Source organism: Schistocerca americana, chromosome 6 (genome assembly GCF_021461395.2).
Source record: "Schistocerca americana isolate TAMUIC-IGC-003095 chromosome 6, iqSchAmer2.1, whole genome shotgun sequence".
Lineage (NCBI taxonomy): Eukaryota > Metazoa > Arthropoda > Insecta > Orthoptera > Acrididae > Schistocerca > Schistocerca americana.
Window position 1 is genome coordinate 594,506,039 of NC_060124.1, and position 20,126 is coordinate 594,526,164.

The following is a 20,126-nucleotide window of genomic DNA, read 5'->3' on the forward strand; positions in this document are numbered from 1 at the left end:
TTCACAGTATGAGTCTCCACCAGCTGATGCACTTTCTTACTTATTCGGTCAAACTTTGCAGATTGGCAAGATCAGACATTTCTTCTGGCACGCTTCGATAAAGACCTGGAGGCATGGTCTACCCAGCCCCATCTTCCTCTATTAAGGAGGCTGTCATGTACAGATGAAGGTGTAACAGCTAACTGGATAATCTGTGGGGCAACTCTCGAATCCTTTCTCTCACCAGTGCCAAGCTTGCTCTGCGTTTTAACTTGTTCACCGCCCTGGAGTTGATGTGATGTTTCATTCTGGCAAATACTGGTACCACTTCTTCATCGCGACATCTCAGTAAAAAAACTGAGAGCTGGCCAGAGTGGCCGAGCGGTTCTAGGCGCTACAGTCTGGAACCGCACGACCGCTACGGACGCAGGTTCGAATCCTGCCTCAGGCATGGATGTGTGTGGTGTCCTTAGGTTAGTTAGGTTTAAGTAGTTCTAAGTTCTAGGAGACTGACCTCAGAAGTTAAGTCCCATAGTGCTCAGAGCCGTTTGAGCCAAAAAACTGAGATAACACAGCATCTTCCCTTTCCTCTCTCGAAACTTGTCCAGCTTCTTGATATTCTGATACATATTCTTCCTATAGAGTCTCTTGATGTAATTCTTCAGACTTTCACTGTGATCTAATGACAGCTTGGGTTGTTGGGTGTTCTGCCGGATATCAGTGTCGTACTTGCACGATACTTCGGTAGCGAAGCTCGTTACCTTCATTAGGTGCGACCTCAGAATACTCCTCGAGTGGACCTGGTCCAGTATTTATGCCGGTGGCCCTCCCCCACCACCAGGCGCTCCCACTGCGGTCAGCGCCCGCTCGTTGCGATACTCTGGGGCATTGCCTTTCCCTTTTCCGTCCGCTGCAATCGTGGGTGTTCTCTTTGCGGTTCGCGCACGCCAGACACGTTCCGGGGTGTTCCATCTTCGGTCTGGTGCGCCTGGAACTCTGTAACGGGATCGTTCTCCATGTCCACGTCTTCAGTTCTTCTATTTGTGGACTGCTGCAGCTGTCCCCATTGCTTCTAGAGCAATTCCAGAGCAGGATCCCAGGCTCTGCTTAACTGGTACCCTATTAAGAAACTATGTCAACTGCTGGAGGACTCAGGACATAGAACTTTGGAGTGTGATCCCACTGACAAGGTGCACAAGAAGACCAGGATTCTCCTGAAGAAGACAGGGGTGCCTGAGAAGATCATCAGACAACTTCGGGCAAAAGCACCAGTGCCTTCTAAACTGTATGGTCTCCCTAAAATACACGATAAGGGCGTGCCTCTACGCCATATTGTCAGTAATATTGGGGCAGCTACGTATGCAACAGCCAAGTATTTGAAAAATCTGCTGTCTCCGTATGTGGGGAAATGTGTTCACCACATCCGAAACTCAGAAGACTTCCTGCAACGCCTCAAGCAACTACGCATCACAGATTCGGCCATCGTGGTTAGTTTTGATGTGGTATCACTGTTCACCAGGGTCGCACTGCGAGAGTCAGTAGAACTGATTGCAGAAAAAATCTGACGGTGTTCTTAGCCTACCCCTGTTATGCAACTGGGGAAAGGGGACCTACAGTTTAGCGTGGAATAATTAGAACCACTTGTTGTTTCTGGCGACCTTTCACATGGTCGAGAGTTGAAGGCTATGTAAAAATCAAGATAGAAGAAGCCCGTTGCCCGAGCGAGATTCGATCCCGCGATTACTCGGTTTTTCAGGCGCGCGCTTTTCCTCTCGGCCACCAGGGCCGACATGTATGCAGACAGTTGATAACAATTTCATTTATCTGCACGCTCTGATGAGGAAATTCCATTCTCGAAAATAATTCAAATTAATGTTACCAGCTTCCATGTAGGTATCACGCAGTCAAATTTAGTTCCAGAAGTAATTCAAAAGACAAGATCGCTTAAACACTCATGCCCGTCATGTTATATCTTCACAGATCCGATGATGGCACCTTTAGTGTGTTGAAACTGGTCATCTAGTAAACAGTGTTTAAGGGATGTTGGTTTTTGAATTGCTTCTACAACAGAGAGATCCCCCACAACACACTGTGTGTTCACTGCTAAATTTAGTTCCGTGTTACACATTTATACAATCCTTGTGTTTTTCAAATCACAGAATATTCTTGCGGGTAGATTCTCTTGAGTCTCGATAGGTGCCCCATAAATAAGACTTCACACATGGCCTCACAATAACCTATGAAGTTCAGCTACATTAACTGAACGACCTAGATATGAAAGCGTATTACCATTTGGTACCGACTGTCCACCCCCCAGGGGGCTCCATGGAGGGTTCGTTATTGGCTACCACTTGGCCTCAGTCTTTGCAGATCTCTTCCATTCCGTTCTGCATGTCTATCCTCTTGCTATTCTTTTTCTCCTCCCTTAACGAACATGTCTGGGAAATCTTTGTGACTTTGTTCCGTATTTTCAGTAGCCGACATAAGTACACTCTCACCACTGTTTTTCGTTCCTTTTTCTCCTTTCTTCGTCCACTTTCTCCTATCCTTCCTCAGCTTCAGCGTTTGAGACTCCTCTTTTTCTTCTTCCTCCCTGTGCGTTTCTAATGGCCTGCCCACAAGTCTGGCGCGTAACAGGTGACTGGACAACGCGTAATTCCCAACCCCAGCTCGACAGGGAGGGTTCGCATGTACCTCACGGTACAGCCCAGGTGCAGGGAGGGGTGATTGCCTGAGCTGATACCTTCCCAAATTGCCGATTGGTCCCTCTGTTATGTGTTCAGGAGGTATGACCTGAAGTGTGAACATTCACATAAGGCGAGTAAGCCCCACTCTGAGGAGGGGTGGGGGCAGCTGGAAGGAGGGCGCCATCAGAGACGCTGGCAGTCGTGGGGGATTTTCTCGTATAGAGCCAATCGTCATCTTCACGTACTGAAGATGGTCGGTCCTTTGCAATGGTAAATCCGTTTCTTATTCAGAAAGGTGCCGATGCCCTTGCCGACCCTGTGAAATCCTGCTTTCGTTTATGCAATGGCACTTTGCTTTTAGAGACTTCTTCTGATTCTCGAGCACAACAACTGATCGCCCCTTCGTTCCTCCACAGCTATCCTGTTCATGATGAGGCCCATAGACCGCTGAATTCTTCCCATGGTGTGATTTACGCTAGGATGCTCGATGGTCTGACCGAGGCAGCAATCCCAATGTACCTCTCTGGTCAGGGTGCCATTGTAGTCCATTGGGTGATGCAAGAGGTAGCTGCATCCTTAGTGGCCACACACATTCTTCTTCTCATCTTTGCCGCTGTATCAACTCCAAAGCCTCCTCTCGAGATTGCCCTGTGTATCTCGATACATAGGGGCTATACAAGGGCGATTTACTTCAGGACAATATTATGGAAATGGAAGAGGATGTAGATGAAGATGAAATGGGAGATACGATACAGCGTGAAGAGTTTGACAGAGCACTGAAAGACCTGAGTCGAGACAAGGCCTCGGGAGTAGACAAAATTTCATTAGAACTACTGATGGCCTTGGGAGAGCCATTCATGACAAAACTCTACCATCTGGTGAGCAAGATGTATGAGACAGGCGAAATACCCTCAGACTTCAAGAAGAATATAATAATTCCAATCCCAAAGAAAACAGGCGTTGACAGATGTGAAAATTACCGAGCTATCAGTTTAACAAGTCACAGCTGAAAAATACTAACGCGAATTCTTTACAGGCGTATGGAAAAACTGGTAGAGGCCGACCTCGGGGAAGATCAGTTTGGATTCTGTAGAAATGTTGGAACACGTGAGGCAATACTGACCCTACAACTTATCTTAGAAAATAGATTAAGGAAAGGCAAACCTACGTTACTAGCATTTGTAGACTTAGAGAAAGCTTTTAACAATGTTGACTGGAATACTCTCTTTCAAATTCTAAAGGTGGCAGGGGTAAAATACAGGGAGCGAAAGGCTATTTACAATTTGTACAGAAACCAGATGGCAGTTGTAAGAGTCGAGGGGCATGAAAAGGAAGCAGCGGTTGGGAAGGGAGTGAGACAGGGTTGTAGCCTCTCCCCGATGTTATTCAATCTGTATATTGAGCAAGCAGTAAAGGAAACAAAAGAAAAATTCGGATTAGGTATTAAAATCCACGGAGAAGAAGTAACAACTTTGAAGTTCGCCGATGACATTGTAATTCTGTTAGAGACAGCAAAGGACTTGAAAGAACAGTTGAACGGAATGGATAGTGACTTGAAAGGAGGATATAAGATGAACATCAACAAAAGCAAAACGAGGATAATGCAATGTAATCGAATTAAGTCGGGTGATGCTGAGGATTAGGAAATGAGGCACTTATGGTAGTAAAGGAGTTTTGCTATTTGGGGAACAAAATAACTGATGATGGTCGAAGTAGAGAGGATATAAAATGTAGAGTGACAATGGCAAGGAAAGCGTTTCTGAAGAAGAGAAATTTGTTAACATCGAGTATAGATTTAAGTGTCAGGAAGTCGTTTCTGAAAGTATTGGTATGGAGTGTAGCCATGTATGGAAGTGAAACATGGACGATAACTAGTTTGGAGAAGAAGAGAATAGAAGCTTTCGAAATGTGGTGCTACAGAAGAATGCTGAAGATTACGTGGGTAGATCACATAACTAATGAGGAGGTATTGAATAGAATTGGGGAGAAGAGGTGTTTGTGGCACAACTTGACAAGAAGGAGGGACCGGTTGGTAGGAAATGTTCTGAGGCATCAATGGATCACAAATTTAGCATTGGAGGGCAGCGTGGAGGGTAAAAATCGTAGAGGGAGACCAAGAGATGAATACACTAAGCAGATTCAGAAGGATGTAGGTTGCAGTAAGTACTGGGAGATCAAGAGGCTTGCACAGGATAGAGTAGCATTGAGATCTGCATCAAACCAGTCTCAGGACTGAAGACCAAAACGACAACATCTCGATGAGTGGGCTATCCAGGAGATCCGGGTAAAGGAAAAAGTGGCTTAACTGACCGCTCGCAACTCGTTGTCTAGTTGCAAACCCTGCAGTCTACCATCTCGCACCTACAGCACAGTACAGTCATGCCCACGCAGACATGCGACTTCAAATGCAGCACTACGGTTGTGAAATCGCCCAGTGTCATGATAGTGTCGCAGTCTCCACGTCCAGCTGTGCAACAAGCCACCAAACATTGGCATCCAAGGGCGAAGTCAACTGCTACACAACTGGCAGGCCAGAAAGGATAGAAGGAATACTCTCGTGAAGACTTCCTACGTCCCTCCAGCCAGTCATGTTCCTCTATCAACCGGAAAGGCTCCAAGAAGTCAAATAAAGGCAAATGGTCTTCTCCTATGCCAACTCGGAGATCCTCTTCAACTGTGTCGCCACGTCATATCCTCGCGCGGCCGATCTCCGTGTCGCCGGTGTGCACCACCAACCGTTTTTCTGCTCTGGACTACACAGATCGACAGAGGGAGAATGCCGACGCCTCTGTAAATGTCAGGCAGCAGGCTCCTCCGTCCGCTGCACCCTGTAGACTTGTGTGTTTGAAGGCCAGGACTCGGCAGTTGCTGTGGTGACGCCGCTTCAGTTTTTCCTCCTCCACTTTCCTCGCTATGACTCACCTTCAATGGGACATCCATGGTCTTCGATCAAAGAGGATCTATGGCGAGAGGATCCTCCGTTTTGTGATGCTTGTGGCATGCACATCGCTATCTGCCATTTTTTAACGTAATGTATTTTACATCGTGATACAAGAGGGCAGAAACAAATATTGGTGGGGATCTGCCCCTATTTTAGTTGACGGGGAGACGAGTGTGACTAAGTTTTTAAAGTTTTGTCATGTGTCTGGACACTGAGCTAAACTTTTAGGCTGGAGGCTTTAGTGTGTTACAGAGTGATTGGTTTCTCCTTTCATTTTTTACTCTTGTGGTTAGCCAGCCATATCCATCTGCTATATTGTCGTATGTGCACACCCAAATGGCAGCTTACTAAGGCCAATTGGAGGCTTTATTTCTCCCTGGCGACCTCTGATGAACAAGATTTCCCTAGGTATGGTTCCCAGGTAGAAAATCTTACAATCGTCTTTCTTACCGCTGCGGAATGTTCCATTCCTCGCACTTCCTCTTTACCAAACCGTGTCCCAGACCGTTGGTGGACTGAGGCATGCCGTAATGCAATTCACACGCGGAGACGTTCTCTCTGCGTTTTTAACTATGATCCTACATGGCAAATTGAGCATGCAACTGTTTATAATGAATGCAATGTCTTAGTGTTGTTCGGGATAGCAAAAAGCTAGCTGGATTTCATTCACTAGTTCTTTTAACAGTTCCATTCCCTGTTCTGTCATATGGGCCAACCTACGACTGCTCTCTCTGAGCAAGATCCATTCCGCAATTCGCGGCGTGACAGTAATAGACGATGTCATAGTCGAATGTATTGCTATCTCCAACACCTTGGGCCGCCATCTTGCGGAGATTTCGAGCTCCTCCAACTATCACCCTGCCTTCCTCCCACGGAAACGAGTGAGAGAGGCTCAGGTGATACTATTCTCCTCTCAGAGTCGTGAGTGCTACAAAGCCACCCTTACTGTGAGGGCGGATAGATCATGCTCCACCCCAGGGCCAGACGACATTCACAGGTCTTGCAGCACCTTTCTCTTGCGGGCAAGCACTTTCTGTGTCAAATGCTCAACCGTGTCTGGGCAGAGGGCACGTTTCTCAGACGCTGGCGTGAAGCCACCGTCATACCCATATTGAAGCCCCAATCTCTCACTAGCTGTGTCTGCAAGGTGATGGAACTTATGATTCATACCCAGCTTTTGTGGTGGGTCGAGTCCCACAACTATACACTGCACAATGTAGATTTCGAGCTCGCCGTTTTCTTCGGAAATCCCAAACTGTGGCCGTGTTTTTATAATTGGAGAAAGCATACAACACCTGCTGGAGGACTGGTATACTCTGTACTCTATACACACGGGGATTCTGTGCCCGCATTCCCTGCCACCTTCAGGAATTTTTAAAAGACCGAGTGTTCAAGGTACGAGTGGGGATCTGCCATGTCAGAGACTTGTGGCGTAGCAAGACAGCCACGCCACGGAAGTAGCCGAAAGGCACGCGCTAAGCTCACGCAGATGGGCGTGATGTCTGAAACAGGATACGTAATGAATGCTATAAAGAAAAGTACGTAGCTTCTGGAATACTTAACTTTAATCCATCCTTGGTACATCGCTATTGACGATACAAGTGAGACTCTATAGTTTCAGACAATATACTGCTAATGGCGCCTTGCTAGGTCGTAGCCATTGACTTAGCTGAAGGCTATTCTAACTATCTGCTCTGCAAATGAGCGAGGCTTCGTCAGTGTGCATCGCTAGCTACGTCGTCCGTACAACTGGGGAGAGTGCTAGTCCGTATCTCGAGACCTGCCTTGTGGTGGCGCTCGGTCTGCGATCACACAGTGGCGACACGCAGGTCCGACATGTACTAATGGACCGCGGCCGATTTAAAGCTACCACCTAGCAAGTGTGGTATCTGGCGGTGACACCACAGGAGAAAAGATCACGTCGATAAAATAAGGAAAATTAGAGTTCGCACGGAAAGGTATATGTGTTCGTTTTTTCTGCGCATTGTTCGAGAGTGGAATAACAGAGGCCGATTTAAAATTACCACCTAGCAAGTGTGGTGTCTGGCGGTGAAACCACATTCCTCCCCCGCAAATCGGCGAACGGTCGTGTTATAAGGCTTCCGCCCGCCGTGGGGAGGACCCCATGTTGACGTATGCGATGAGGTGGGGAGCCTAACAACAGGCGAGGCTGTGCCACCTATAAAGGCACATTTGCATGCCGAGCGTGAGTTTCCTCGGAAACGCGAAATATTAATTAAATAAATAATCAGTGACAAATAAATAAAGCCTATGGCACACAACTGCAGCGCTGTGTCGCTGATAAAACAAAAGCACAATTACGTTACTCTTATGTTTGATTAAGAAGGGGAGAGCTCAGGTTGAAGTGGTGCGAGAAGCACGTATTTTTTTTTTTGTCTGGCACACCGCCATATTTCATGTTATAGAAGAATACTGCGAGTTGCAACCACACTAGGCACTCGATTCTGTAAAGAATTATATTTATAAAAGTAAGTAGGATTATGAACTGTAGGCTTATTCATTGAATATATCTGATTTAACTAACTGTGTAACTTTTTTTATGTTTAGTAGACAATCACCTCTGTTCGACGTATTGGCATGGCTGGCAAATTATTGTAATATTGAGATTTAGATTATGAGTCCGCACCTACCGCAGCAGTCTTTGGAAACGATTTAATTAGGAAGTCCGATTATTCAGTTTTATTTCACGGTCAACTACGAGTAACATTGCCTTTACGAAAAAGCCATTGTCAAGCGTCTGATATCGAATAATTAAACGTCCACTTTCCAGATAAGCAAATACAATTGCAATCACAATCACCATCATACAGATAGAATAATTAACATATTTTAAATAACAATATATTTTTATTTATTTATTTATTTTATTTATTTTATATTGGCGACTGCGTGTCGGACTTGTTATTTTGTCATTTGTTACATTGTTCTCTTTGTTTCATGTAAAAAATCAACTTTCTGGACCTGGACGTCAATGTATGAGAGATAACAAAATCTGAAGATATTTTCCAATTCTGAAATTTTGCGGGAAGACGAAATGAAACTTCCAGCAAAATAAGGTAAGACGCAGCATCTTTGCATTAGCAGGCTTGACCAGACGTATAATTCAGTGTATTAGCTTTTCAGTAAATTCTGTAGTGTTTCTTTTCCGCATAACAGTTTCAGTGATAAATTTCATTCTCAGTACTTTTCCCTAAACAATAACGTATGCAACAATACCAATACACGAGTGTACAATATGGCCGACTTCTGTACGATATCATGTAACATGGCCGGCAGCCATTACCAATAATCTCAAATTCAGTTTATATTTTTAAATTAACAGACAGCCATTGTTGCTACGAGCGATTCATGCTCAACTACATTTTATTTTAAAATCAGTGTCAAAAATTTTCTTGAAACATATATCACGTGTGGCATGGTAATAACTAGAAAACAATACGCAAAAATGGAACAGCAAGGACGTACTATTCAGGCGCAATCCGACTCGGACGTAAGACAAGTGTTAGAAAATGACTTTACGACAGCAACCGGTAGTGACGATTCATCAAACATTGACGCAAGTGTTGACGAAAATTTTGACAATAAGCCGTCCACTACAAAAATTTCAAAATCTCAATCAGAGCCCATGTTAATGCATGACGTCACGTCTAATGACGCGGCGGGGGCAGAGACCTTGCAAACGGTAAACATTGCCGACATGTTACAAATGCTAGTGAAACAAAACGCAGAAAATATGGCAACCATAAGGAAACAGAACGCCGAAAACATGGCAACCTTAAAGGCACAATTAGAGATACAAAATGAACAGTTAAAAACACAAAATGACGAAATCAAATCTGATCTCATAGCAATCAAGATAGGTAATGACACTTTATGTAATCGTGTGGAACTTATAGACGCCACACTGACCAAACAGATGACTGAACTAAGTACTAAATTTTCCCAGCTTAATACGAGACAAGAAAAGACTACAACTGACGTAGCACTTTTACAGACACAAGTAAAAAACCTTAATGTCACGTGTGAAGTTCTTACTGAACAAATTCAAACATATCCTTCAGTACATGACAATCTTGAAAAACGAATTACTGACGTACAGAATAAATTTGACAATGTTGAACAACACCTGACTGACATCTTACAATCAGATGCCACAGCTCATTTTCAAAATATTAATAAAGAATTTCATGATTGGGTTGAGAACAAAGACAAACATTTTGATAGATGCTTACGTGAAAATTTACCAACAATTGTGCACGACTCCGTAGCGCAATACATTACTAATAACAAACAGCTGATCAGTGACGCAGTACAATCCGTCACTGCACCCATGAGACAATTCACCGATCAACTACAGTCTGAATGTAACGAAAATATCAGTCAAAATGTACAGTTCAGAAACCAATATACATTCGAGTATGATACACACATTCCGCACACGACAAATACACAAGAACAAAACACACCACAACTACAACACATACCACGATGTGGAAACACAAACACAAGCTATTATCATGGTAAACCACAGCAACATTATCGTAATTACTCGCCAGCTGAACATACCAGTAATTACAGTGGAATAAATCCATATCACAATGCGAAGGAAGATGAAAGCTTAATGAAACACAGGCAATTTCAGATTTTTATCCCAGAAAAACGAACCATTCATCCGGTGATTTTTCTTAAATCTTTTAGTAACGCGTTTCCACGCACTTGGAGTGACCGGAAAAAGATTTCATATATTGTTGGTTACATCCAAGGCGATGCAGCTGTCTGGGCATACAGTCAAGCTGACGTATGTACCACGTACAGTGAGTTTGAGCGTGCTTTTCTGAACAAATTCTGGTCGCAATCCGTCCAGGAGCGACTCAGAAGACAAATTTTAGAACCTGAAACTTTTAACAGTAAAAATGGTAACTTACGCAGATATTTTGAAAAATACTTGAACATGGGACATTTTTTAGACGAACCAGTCGCAACGCGTGATATACTCCGTGCGTTGAAGGCCAAATTGCCTTTCAACATTAAAGAAAAACTCCTACATATCCTGGATGACGATTCAGATTATTTTTTAACAGACTTAGATTCGGTTGACATGTTACTTGAAGATCAGCGCTTCGCGCGGCAAAACAGCAGCCACAATGTTTACACTAGTGGTATGCAAAACATGCAGGCTTGCCAACTCAGTTCTGGCGCGCCCACAGTTGGATACGCGGTACAGCAAAAATAGCAAACTCACATGCCGTCTCAATACGGAAATCAAAATCAACACGCGTATTCCAATACAAACAATAGTTACAACAGTAATAACATTTAATGCGGCAATCCATACAAAAGGCACCGCGGTAATAACAACAACGGTAACAACGGATACAAAGGTAATAACAAAAACACAAACAGAAATAGAAATAATAATAACTACGAGCCAAGACAGCATCAAGGTTGGACTCGTAACGATCAGTACTTTTATTCAAACTCTGCTTTACCACAGCAGCCACCAGGACAAAATAGGAGCATACCTTACGACCGACAGGTAAGTTATAATGCGCAACAGCAACAACAACCGCAAAAGTTTGGAGATCATAATAGGCAATATCCGAATGTGAATATAATAGAAATGACACCTGATGCACAACCTCAATCTGTGTCAGTACCTAGTACAAATGCTAATCCAACAAACTAGAAACAGTCACTACTTTGCCCCAGGTCGTGGCTGAAGAATTCTTGGGGGGCGACTTCAATGTTAATCAGTTATTTGACACCACACTTGAACAACAGAATAATGATATGCCAAGTAATTCTAAACAAAAACTACCTGTTTTATTTATAAGATACAACCACAATAACAATATATCAGATGAACTTTTACAAGACAGTACACAATGTCGTTTAAACACAAATGAAATTGTTTTAGCATCTACTACTGGTGTAGTAGGTGGGATTCCAACTACTATTATCCTAGATACAGGTGCAGCTGTGAGCGTTTTGTCTTTTAATTTCTATAAAAAGATGTGTGAATTGGAACCTGTGCCTGAGTTTCCTGCCCAAAACTGTAAAATAACTACTGCACTAGGTAATAAGTCATGTAGGGTTACGAAGCAAGTTTTTGTAAACGTTAAAATAGGTAATGGAACCGTACAATGGCCATTCCTGGTTGTACAAAACCTTGTGACAAATTGCATATTAGGAATAGATATTATGAGCGAGAAGGACTGCATTATAGACTTCTCCAAAGGTAAATGTATTTTAAATGATAAAGGCAGTGTAATTATTATTGATTTGGACAGGAGAACTCTAAAGCATGACAAACACTGTACAGGGTACAAGGTTCAGTTAGTACTTGACAATGACATTCAAGACATGCAAACACACTCATCTGACACAGAGCTAATGGACTTGAAAACATTGCTTGATCATAAGATAAGTGAAGCTACAGCTCTCAGTGTACATGAACGTATAAAACTACAGGAAGTGTTATCCAAATATTTACAAGTTTTTACCAAACGATTAGGTGTTATCAACATGTATGTGTACAAGATTGAAGTTAAGCCTCACAAGATCTTCTACCATAAGACATATAACGTACCGTTATCTCAACGACCTGCTGTGTGGCAAGAATTAAAACAAATGTTAGACTGGAAGGTCATTGAACCATCCACCTCACCTTATTGTAGTCCTCTACTTGTTGTCAAAAAATCAAATGGAAGCATTAGGTTAGTGTTAGACGCACGAGCTATTAATGAAATAATTTTACCGGTTCACACAAAACCTGAAAATTTAGAAGAGCAATTACAGAAATTTCTAGATGCAAAATATTTTTCCACAATAGATCTCGCTAATTCGTTTTGGCAGGTGGGTATCACTCCTGATTCTCGGAAATATACTGCATTTATGTTTGGGGGGCGAACCTATCAGTTTTGTGTTCTACCCTTCGGACTGAATGTCAGCTCGGGGGTATTCATTACAGCCCTGGATACCGTGCTTGGCGACGATTTAGTTGAGACAGTCACACACTATGTAGATGATATACTGATAGCTACACAATCTTGGAATGAACACGTTGACACTCTTCAAAGAATTTTAGAAAAATTTGCACAAGCTGGAGTCACAGCCAACCTAAGAAAATCAAAATTTGGTTGCAGTGAGATAAAGTATTTAGGACATATCATTAATTCACAGGGCATACGTCCGGATCCCAGTAAATTAGATGCTATCAGAAACTTTCCTAGCCCTCGAACTAAAAAGCAGTTAAAATCATTCCTTGGGCTATGTTCATTTTTCAGACGTTTTTTGCCACAACCACTTTTGAACAGTAAACATCTGCTAAATCTACTCAGAAAGAATCAAGTTTGGATCTGGTCGGAACAGTGCCAGAATGACTTTAATACAATTAAACATGCTTTAGTGAATGCTAACATATTGAGCCATCCAGATTTCAATTTAGATTTTTGTATGACTTGTGACGCTTCACGTACTGGCTTGGGCTGTTGCTTATTTCAAGTTGTAAAGAATAAAGAGGAGGAACAGATAAGAATTATTGGGTTTGCGAGTCGCACTCTAACTGAATGTGAGCGTACATACTCCACTACTGAGTTAGAAACACTTTCCATAGTATGGGCATTCAAGAAATTCAATTATTATTTATTTGGAAAACATACGGTAATTTACACCGATCACCAGGCCCTGACATTTTTGTTAACTTGTAAACTTGTACATCCTAGACTATCACGATGGGCAGTTACACTTCAGAACTACTCTTTTGAAATTAAGTACATAAGAGGTAAGGACAACACCATTGCAGACACTTTGTCTAGACTTCCACAAGGTATGAATGATACCAACAGTGACTTAGAAAATATAAATGACTACAGGATTCTCTTAATGCAAGACAAGCAGTATCACCAATATTATATTGATATGTGCAGAAACATGGCTAAATTACAAAAATCTGATCCTCACTGGTATAAGATAATAACATTACTGGTAGAAAAACACAATCATCCTTTGACTAAGTATTACAAGTTACACAATGATGTGTTATTTTACCGCCGACATCCAAATGCTACTAACTGGTGTGTATGGATTCCCAAAGAGTCTGAACGTAATCTAATTTGGCACACACACTTAGTTTGGGGTCATTATGGGACGAAAAAGTGTTTGGCAAAGCTCAGCACATACTGTTATTTTAGCAATATGAGAAGAAAAATTTACAGGGAACTAAAAACATGTGTCATATGTCAAAAATCAAAACCTCAGAATTTATCCACAAAAACAGATTTACATTCTATTTTACCCAGTAAACCCCTGGAAATTCTGTGTACTGACATCAGTGGACCGCATCCAGCAAGCTCTGGAGGCGTCAAATATATCTTAGCTTTTTACGATATATTTTCTAAACATGTAAAACTTTATGCTTTAAAATCCGCCACTGCAAATGCTGTAATACGCAGATTCTCAAGTGATTACCTGACGCGCGTGGGAAAGCCTAAAGCAATTCTATCAGATAATGCAGCATACTACTCTGGGTACAAATGGAGAAATTTCTTGAAGGACAATAACATCAAAAGTATATTTATTTCGAGGTTTAGTCCACAATGTAACGCGACTGAGAGACTTTTCCGAGAATTAAATCGTTTCATGAGGACCTATATTTCATCAAAACATACTAATTGCGTGTCCTACCTAAGTCTTTTCGAAGACGTACACAATAACTTAAATATTTACGATACGAATTACACACCTAACGAGATCATGTTCAATTGCAAACAGAACGATCAGTGGATAGAACCATTACCTAAGTGTCAGACAAGGAAATCACACCTGAACAGAAAATAAAAGAAGTATTGACTACATTGACACATCACGCACAAATACGAAACAAACATCACAGAAACATAATAAAAAGAAAACAAAAATTCGAGGTAGGAATGCTTGTACTACTTCGTACTCATCATAAATCTGTAGCACTCAAACGACGCAACGCTAAGTGGCGTCTGCTATATGAAGGACCTTATATAATTGTTAACATACCGCATCCTGGTGCGTATCTGTTAGAACATCCTAGAACTAACAAAATTATTGGGCTATACGCACACCGAGATCTTAGAGCATTTCATGCTGAATAATGTCAGGGTCATACCCATCAAAATATTGCTAAGCAACTCGAAAAACTCTGTTGTTACAACACAGATAATAAGTAGTATAGAAATTTTCATTTCAGCGGTTCCAGTGACGCAGTTGAAGACAGAAGAACTCTTCTTTCAGCGCGCGCCTCCACCTGAAAGACGGAATATTAAAGTAAAATTTATGATTACGTAGCAGTGGATGACATATTAATTTTTCACGGAACATTTGTTACTGAAGGTACCACTGACTTAGTGTGACACCTGACGAACTGACAGACGTCATCTGTGAAGCGATCTTTTACTTTGAGAAATAGATTAGACGCACATCTCTCAACACGAAAAGCATCTATCAGTAGTCAAGGCCACGCAGACACTCTACACACACGCACAAAACGCGAGGAATCGAACATTTTCTCTCTCTTACTATTTTGAATATTTATTGAGTATTGAAAACGCCTGGTCTTGCCTACTGATGTAATGAATGTTGTGTCTAACCTATCTTAATTTCAGATGACATCACAAAAAACATCGATAATATCCCAGCAAAACCGCTAAAGAGGATGTAAATATCTGCAATTCATGAAATCAAATGTGACACAATGTAATAACCTATAGCGATGTAATGATGATGTAAACATGTTTATGTGCAACTATATTATGTTTATGCTAAGAAAATATGTGACTTGTGTATGTATAATTACTTATTTTTTTAACTGATGTATAGTGTAACTGTTACTATGTAAAAATTTGAACAGAACGAGTGCCAAAAAGACATTGCATAGTGAACCACTGTTCACGGACATTAACGAACATTACTAACTCTGCAACTACGTGGAAACCTATGTGAAAGAAACTGTTAATGCCATTCATTATGCAGCGTATCTATGTGAACGCGATGAACGATTTCCTTGATTAATAACTACGAACATTTAGGTGAGCTATATTCAGCCAAAAACTGAAAATGTGAAGTGCATAATTCGTGCATCGTCTAGTGACATTACTACAGTACCCAACTTCAAGATGTTAACTGGATTAAATGGACACTAAGTGCCTGTCCAGAAAACAACACGACGGGTGGAAGAATTTTGGTTGGAACTTCAGGGAATGAAATGTTCTCGAAATGTGACGGACACTCTTACCTGGACTGTCCAAGGATCGACGCCAGCTATGTGCCGTCCGAGGTTCTGCAACCAAGCTTCCACGGAATGTAAAAAACGAACTGCACGTGGACCAATTACTTGACGGGTCACGTCTGATCTGTAATAAGCAATGCTTTTAGTCACAACGAACTGCATCACTACGACTATAATGGAAATGAGAAATGGACACGCTTATGTATTAATCACGTTGTTATACAACGATGTTACTGTGATCAAAAAACTTTCCCACGACGATACTAACCTGTAAAAAATTATTGTGCAGCGGATGAATATGAACTGTAATAACGACACGATGTGTATAGGTCAACGCACCTGAAAAATACGGACATTTTTCTTTGAAGTATTTCAAAACATTACTATGTAACTAAGAACATACAACAATCTAAGTTGTATTGTGTTATAACAAATATTGTAAATTTAAAACTAAGTTACCTGTCATAGAATGTAGTCTTCATATGTAATCTTGGTTGAATATTTTCTTTGTGCAACGACTGAAAAACGCGCGCACACGAACAATATGATCTGCAATACTGTGCCGCGTGATCTAACTGTACGATATAACAGCAATGCCGCAGTTACACAGACGCTTCTGCGCATGCGCGCACTCTATCTGCCAACATTAGAACTTTTACGGCGCACCCGCGTCATTCAAACTTTGTATATAATGTGTATAATGTGTAATGTAAGTCATGTAAATAGTTGTAGATAACTTAGATTTTCTTGTGCCTTTAGGTGAATTGCTCGCCTGCAGGTATGTCCTTTCGCCTCGCAATTCAGGGGGCAATATAAAGGCACACTTGCATGCCGAGCGTGAGTTTCCTCGGAAACGCGAAATATTAATTAAATAAATAATCAGTGACAAATAAATAAAGCCTATGGCACACAACTGCAGCGCTGTGTCGCTGATAAAACAAAAGCACAATTACGTTACTCTTATGTTTGATTAAGAAGGGGAAAGCTCAGGTTGAAGTGGTGCGAGAAGCACGTATTTTTTTTTTTTTGTCTGGCACACCGCCATATTTCATGTTATAGAAGAATACTGCGAGTTGCAACCACACTAGGCACTCGATTCTGTAAAGAATTATATTTATAAAAGTAACTAGGATTATGAACTGTAGGCTTATTCATTGAATATATCTGATTTAACTAACTGTGTAACTTTTTTTATGTTTAGTAGACAATCACCTCTGTACGACGTATTGGCATGGCTGGCAAATTATTGTAATATTGAGATTTAGATTATGAGTCCGCACCTACCGCAGCAGTCTTTGGAAACGATTTAATTACGAAGTCCGATTATTCAGTTTGATTCCACGGTCAACTACGAGTAACATTGCCTTTACGAAAAAGCCATTGTCAAGCGTCTGATATCGAATAATTAAACGTCCACGTTCCAGATAAGCAAATACAATTGCAATCACAATCACCATCATACAGATAGAATAATCAGTATCTAAATAACAATATATTTTTATTTATTTATTTATTTAATTTATTTTATACACCCGCACCCGGCCATTCGGTCCGAGGGGAGCTAGGAAACGCCTGAAAACCTAGTCCAGGGTGCACGTCAACATGCGGTGTATGCGCCCGTAAAGAGACAGGAGGGGCCGAAGGGTCGACCTCCATTGCGTCGGGGTACCCGACGCGCGAAGACTCCATGTGGTCCGGAGCAGGCAAGAGTTCCATGGCGGAGGACAGCTGGTCACGGGAAGTGATCGGCGGCGCGTGACCCAGGGAGGCGCCTGGCGGCTGCAGCGAAGCGTCTACCGCGGGCCTCGCCGGCGGGAGAACAAGCGGCGGCGGCGGCAGCGGAGGCGGCAGCGGCGCGTCGCCATGGGGCAAAATGGAAGGCATCGTCGGTAACACCTGGGGATGAGGCGAGCCAGTAGATGGGTCCCCAGGGCGCTGACCGGCCGGCACCGTCGCTGAAAGCAGACGGGGAGCGGCAGAACCCGGGCGACGACAGAGGCGCAGGTGATTGAGATGCCGACGCACCTCACCAGAGGCCCCCAAAACCAAATACATCGCGCAGCCGGGGCAGCGAAGAATGCGCCCTGCGAGCCAACGCCGTGAACCGCGATAGTTGCGATAGAATACAACGTCGCCTGGAGCAAAAGCAGGAGTCTACCGCTGCACAGGAACCTGATGCGGCGGATGCAGCAAAGACATCAAGGTTCGATGAGGACGACCGTGGAGCAACTCAGCCGGCGAGCGACCATCTCGGGGCTGAGAGCGATACGAAGACAAAAAGAGCAACAACGCGTCCTCCTGAGAATGCGACTCTTTTAGCTTCAACATCTGTGACTTGAAAGTCCGGACCAATCTTTAAGCGGCACCGTTTGACTGAGGCGAAAACGGCGCGGATGTCAGATGTTGAATACCATTGGCCGTGCAGAATGACTGAAATTCTGCGGACATGAATTGTGGGCCATTGTCGGAAACAATAGTCCGCAGAAGACCTTCAATGCAAAAGATAGCAGACAACGCTTGGATGGTGGCAGATGACGTCGTGGAAGACATCCGGACAACAAAAGGAAAATTACTGAAGGCATCTACCAGAACCAACCATCGAGCATTCCAGAATGGACCAGCAAAATCGATGTGCAAGCGTTGCCAAGGGGAAGTGGCTTTTGGCCATGCAAAGACTTTCCGCGGCGGTGCGGATTGTTGTTCGGCACACGCCATGCAAGAAGGACACATATTCGTAATCGCAGCATCGATTCCGAACCAAGTACAGTGCTGACGAGCAAGTTGTTTCGTTCGCACTATACCCCAATGTCCTTGGTGAAGAAGCCGTAAGACAGAGGACTGTAACGAACGAACGTGGGACCACGACTCTGGACTGATCATTATCAGAACGCAACAACAAAACACCACGTTGTACAAAAAGTCTCTCCTTATGAGCAAAAAATCGGCGAACCAACGGATCCTTGATCCGTGACTTTGACAAGGGCCATTACGTAGCAACAAAACGCAAAACGGTAGCAAGGACCGGGTCAGCAGCTGTGGCTGTAGCTACACGGCGAAAATCAATCGGAAACGATTCGACCACTTCATCGGTTTCCGAATCAATGAACATGCAAGCAAGTTTGGAGGAATCGAATGCTCTATCCTCAGCAACAGGCAAACGGAACAACGCATCGGCGTTTCCGTGCTAAGCAGTGGACCGATACAAGATATCGTAGCGGTACTGCGAGAGGAAAATAGACCAGCGAATGAATTTCTGCGCTGTACGTGGAGGGACAGGCTTGTTCGGATGAAAAAGCGACGTCAAAGGTTTGTGGTCTGTGATGATGGTAAAGTGACGACCATACAAGAAATCATGGAACTTAGTAACACCAAACACGAGAGCCAAAGCTTCTTTCTCTATCTGTGAATAATTTCTTTGCGCAGATGAGAGCAATTTGGACGCAAAGGCAATACGGCGATCATGCGATCAATCTTTATGCGCAAGCACAGCACCGATCCCGAAATCCGATGCATCTACCATCAACAAAAGGGGTTTCTGGGGATCGAATGGCGTAAGGCAAGTATTTGAAAGCAACGCCGATTTCAAATGGCGCAAAGCGCGGTCCCAGTCCGTCGTCCAGACGAACGGAACACCTGTACGGCGTAAGCGATGAAGCGGAGCTGAAATGGAAGAGGCATTGCGCACATTCACTCACACCTTGTGATTCTAAATCGTGTAATGTTCTTGCGACCTCATCACGCAATGCGTGAGGAACATTGCGCGCTCTAAAAAATTTCGGTTGCGCGTTGACTTTCAGTTCCAAATGTGCTTCATAGTTTTTTAGCGCAACCTAAGCCCGGTGCAAAAATGTCTGCAAATTCTTCACATAGACGAGAAACACTGTCTGAAGGCACAGTCTGATTCACGGATAGGACCTGATTTACTATAGACATGTTAAACAACTAAAATAAATCTAAACCAAACAAGTTCACTGCAGTAGAAGAACGAAGAACGTAAAATGACACAAGTTTTGTTTGTCCCTTGTATGTTACAAGAAGAGTGCACTGTCCTAACACAGGGATATTCTGACCTGAATAACTATTTAACTGAACATTTGCGGCACGCAACGGAGGTTTGCCCAGTTGTTTGTACGTGTCATGATTGAGCAATGAAACTGCAGCTCCAGTATCGAGCTGGAATGGTATGACCTTGCCATTAAAGTCCAAATCTACAAGAAGTTTATTGTCCTGCTGACGA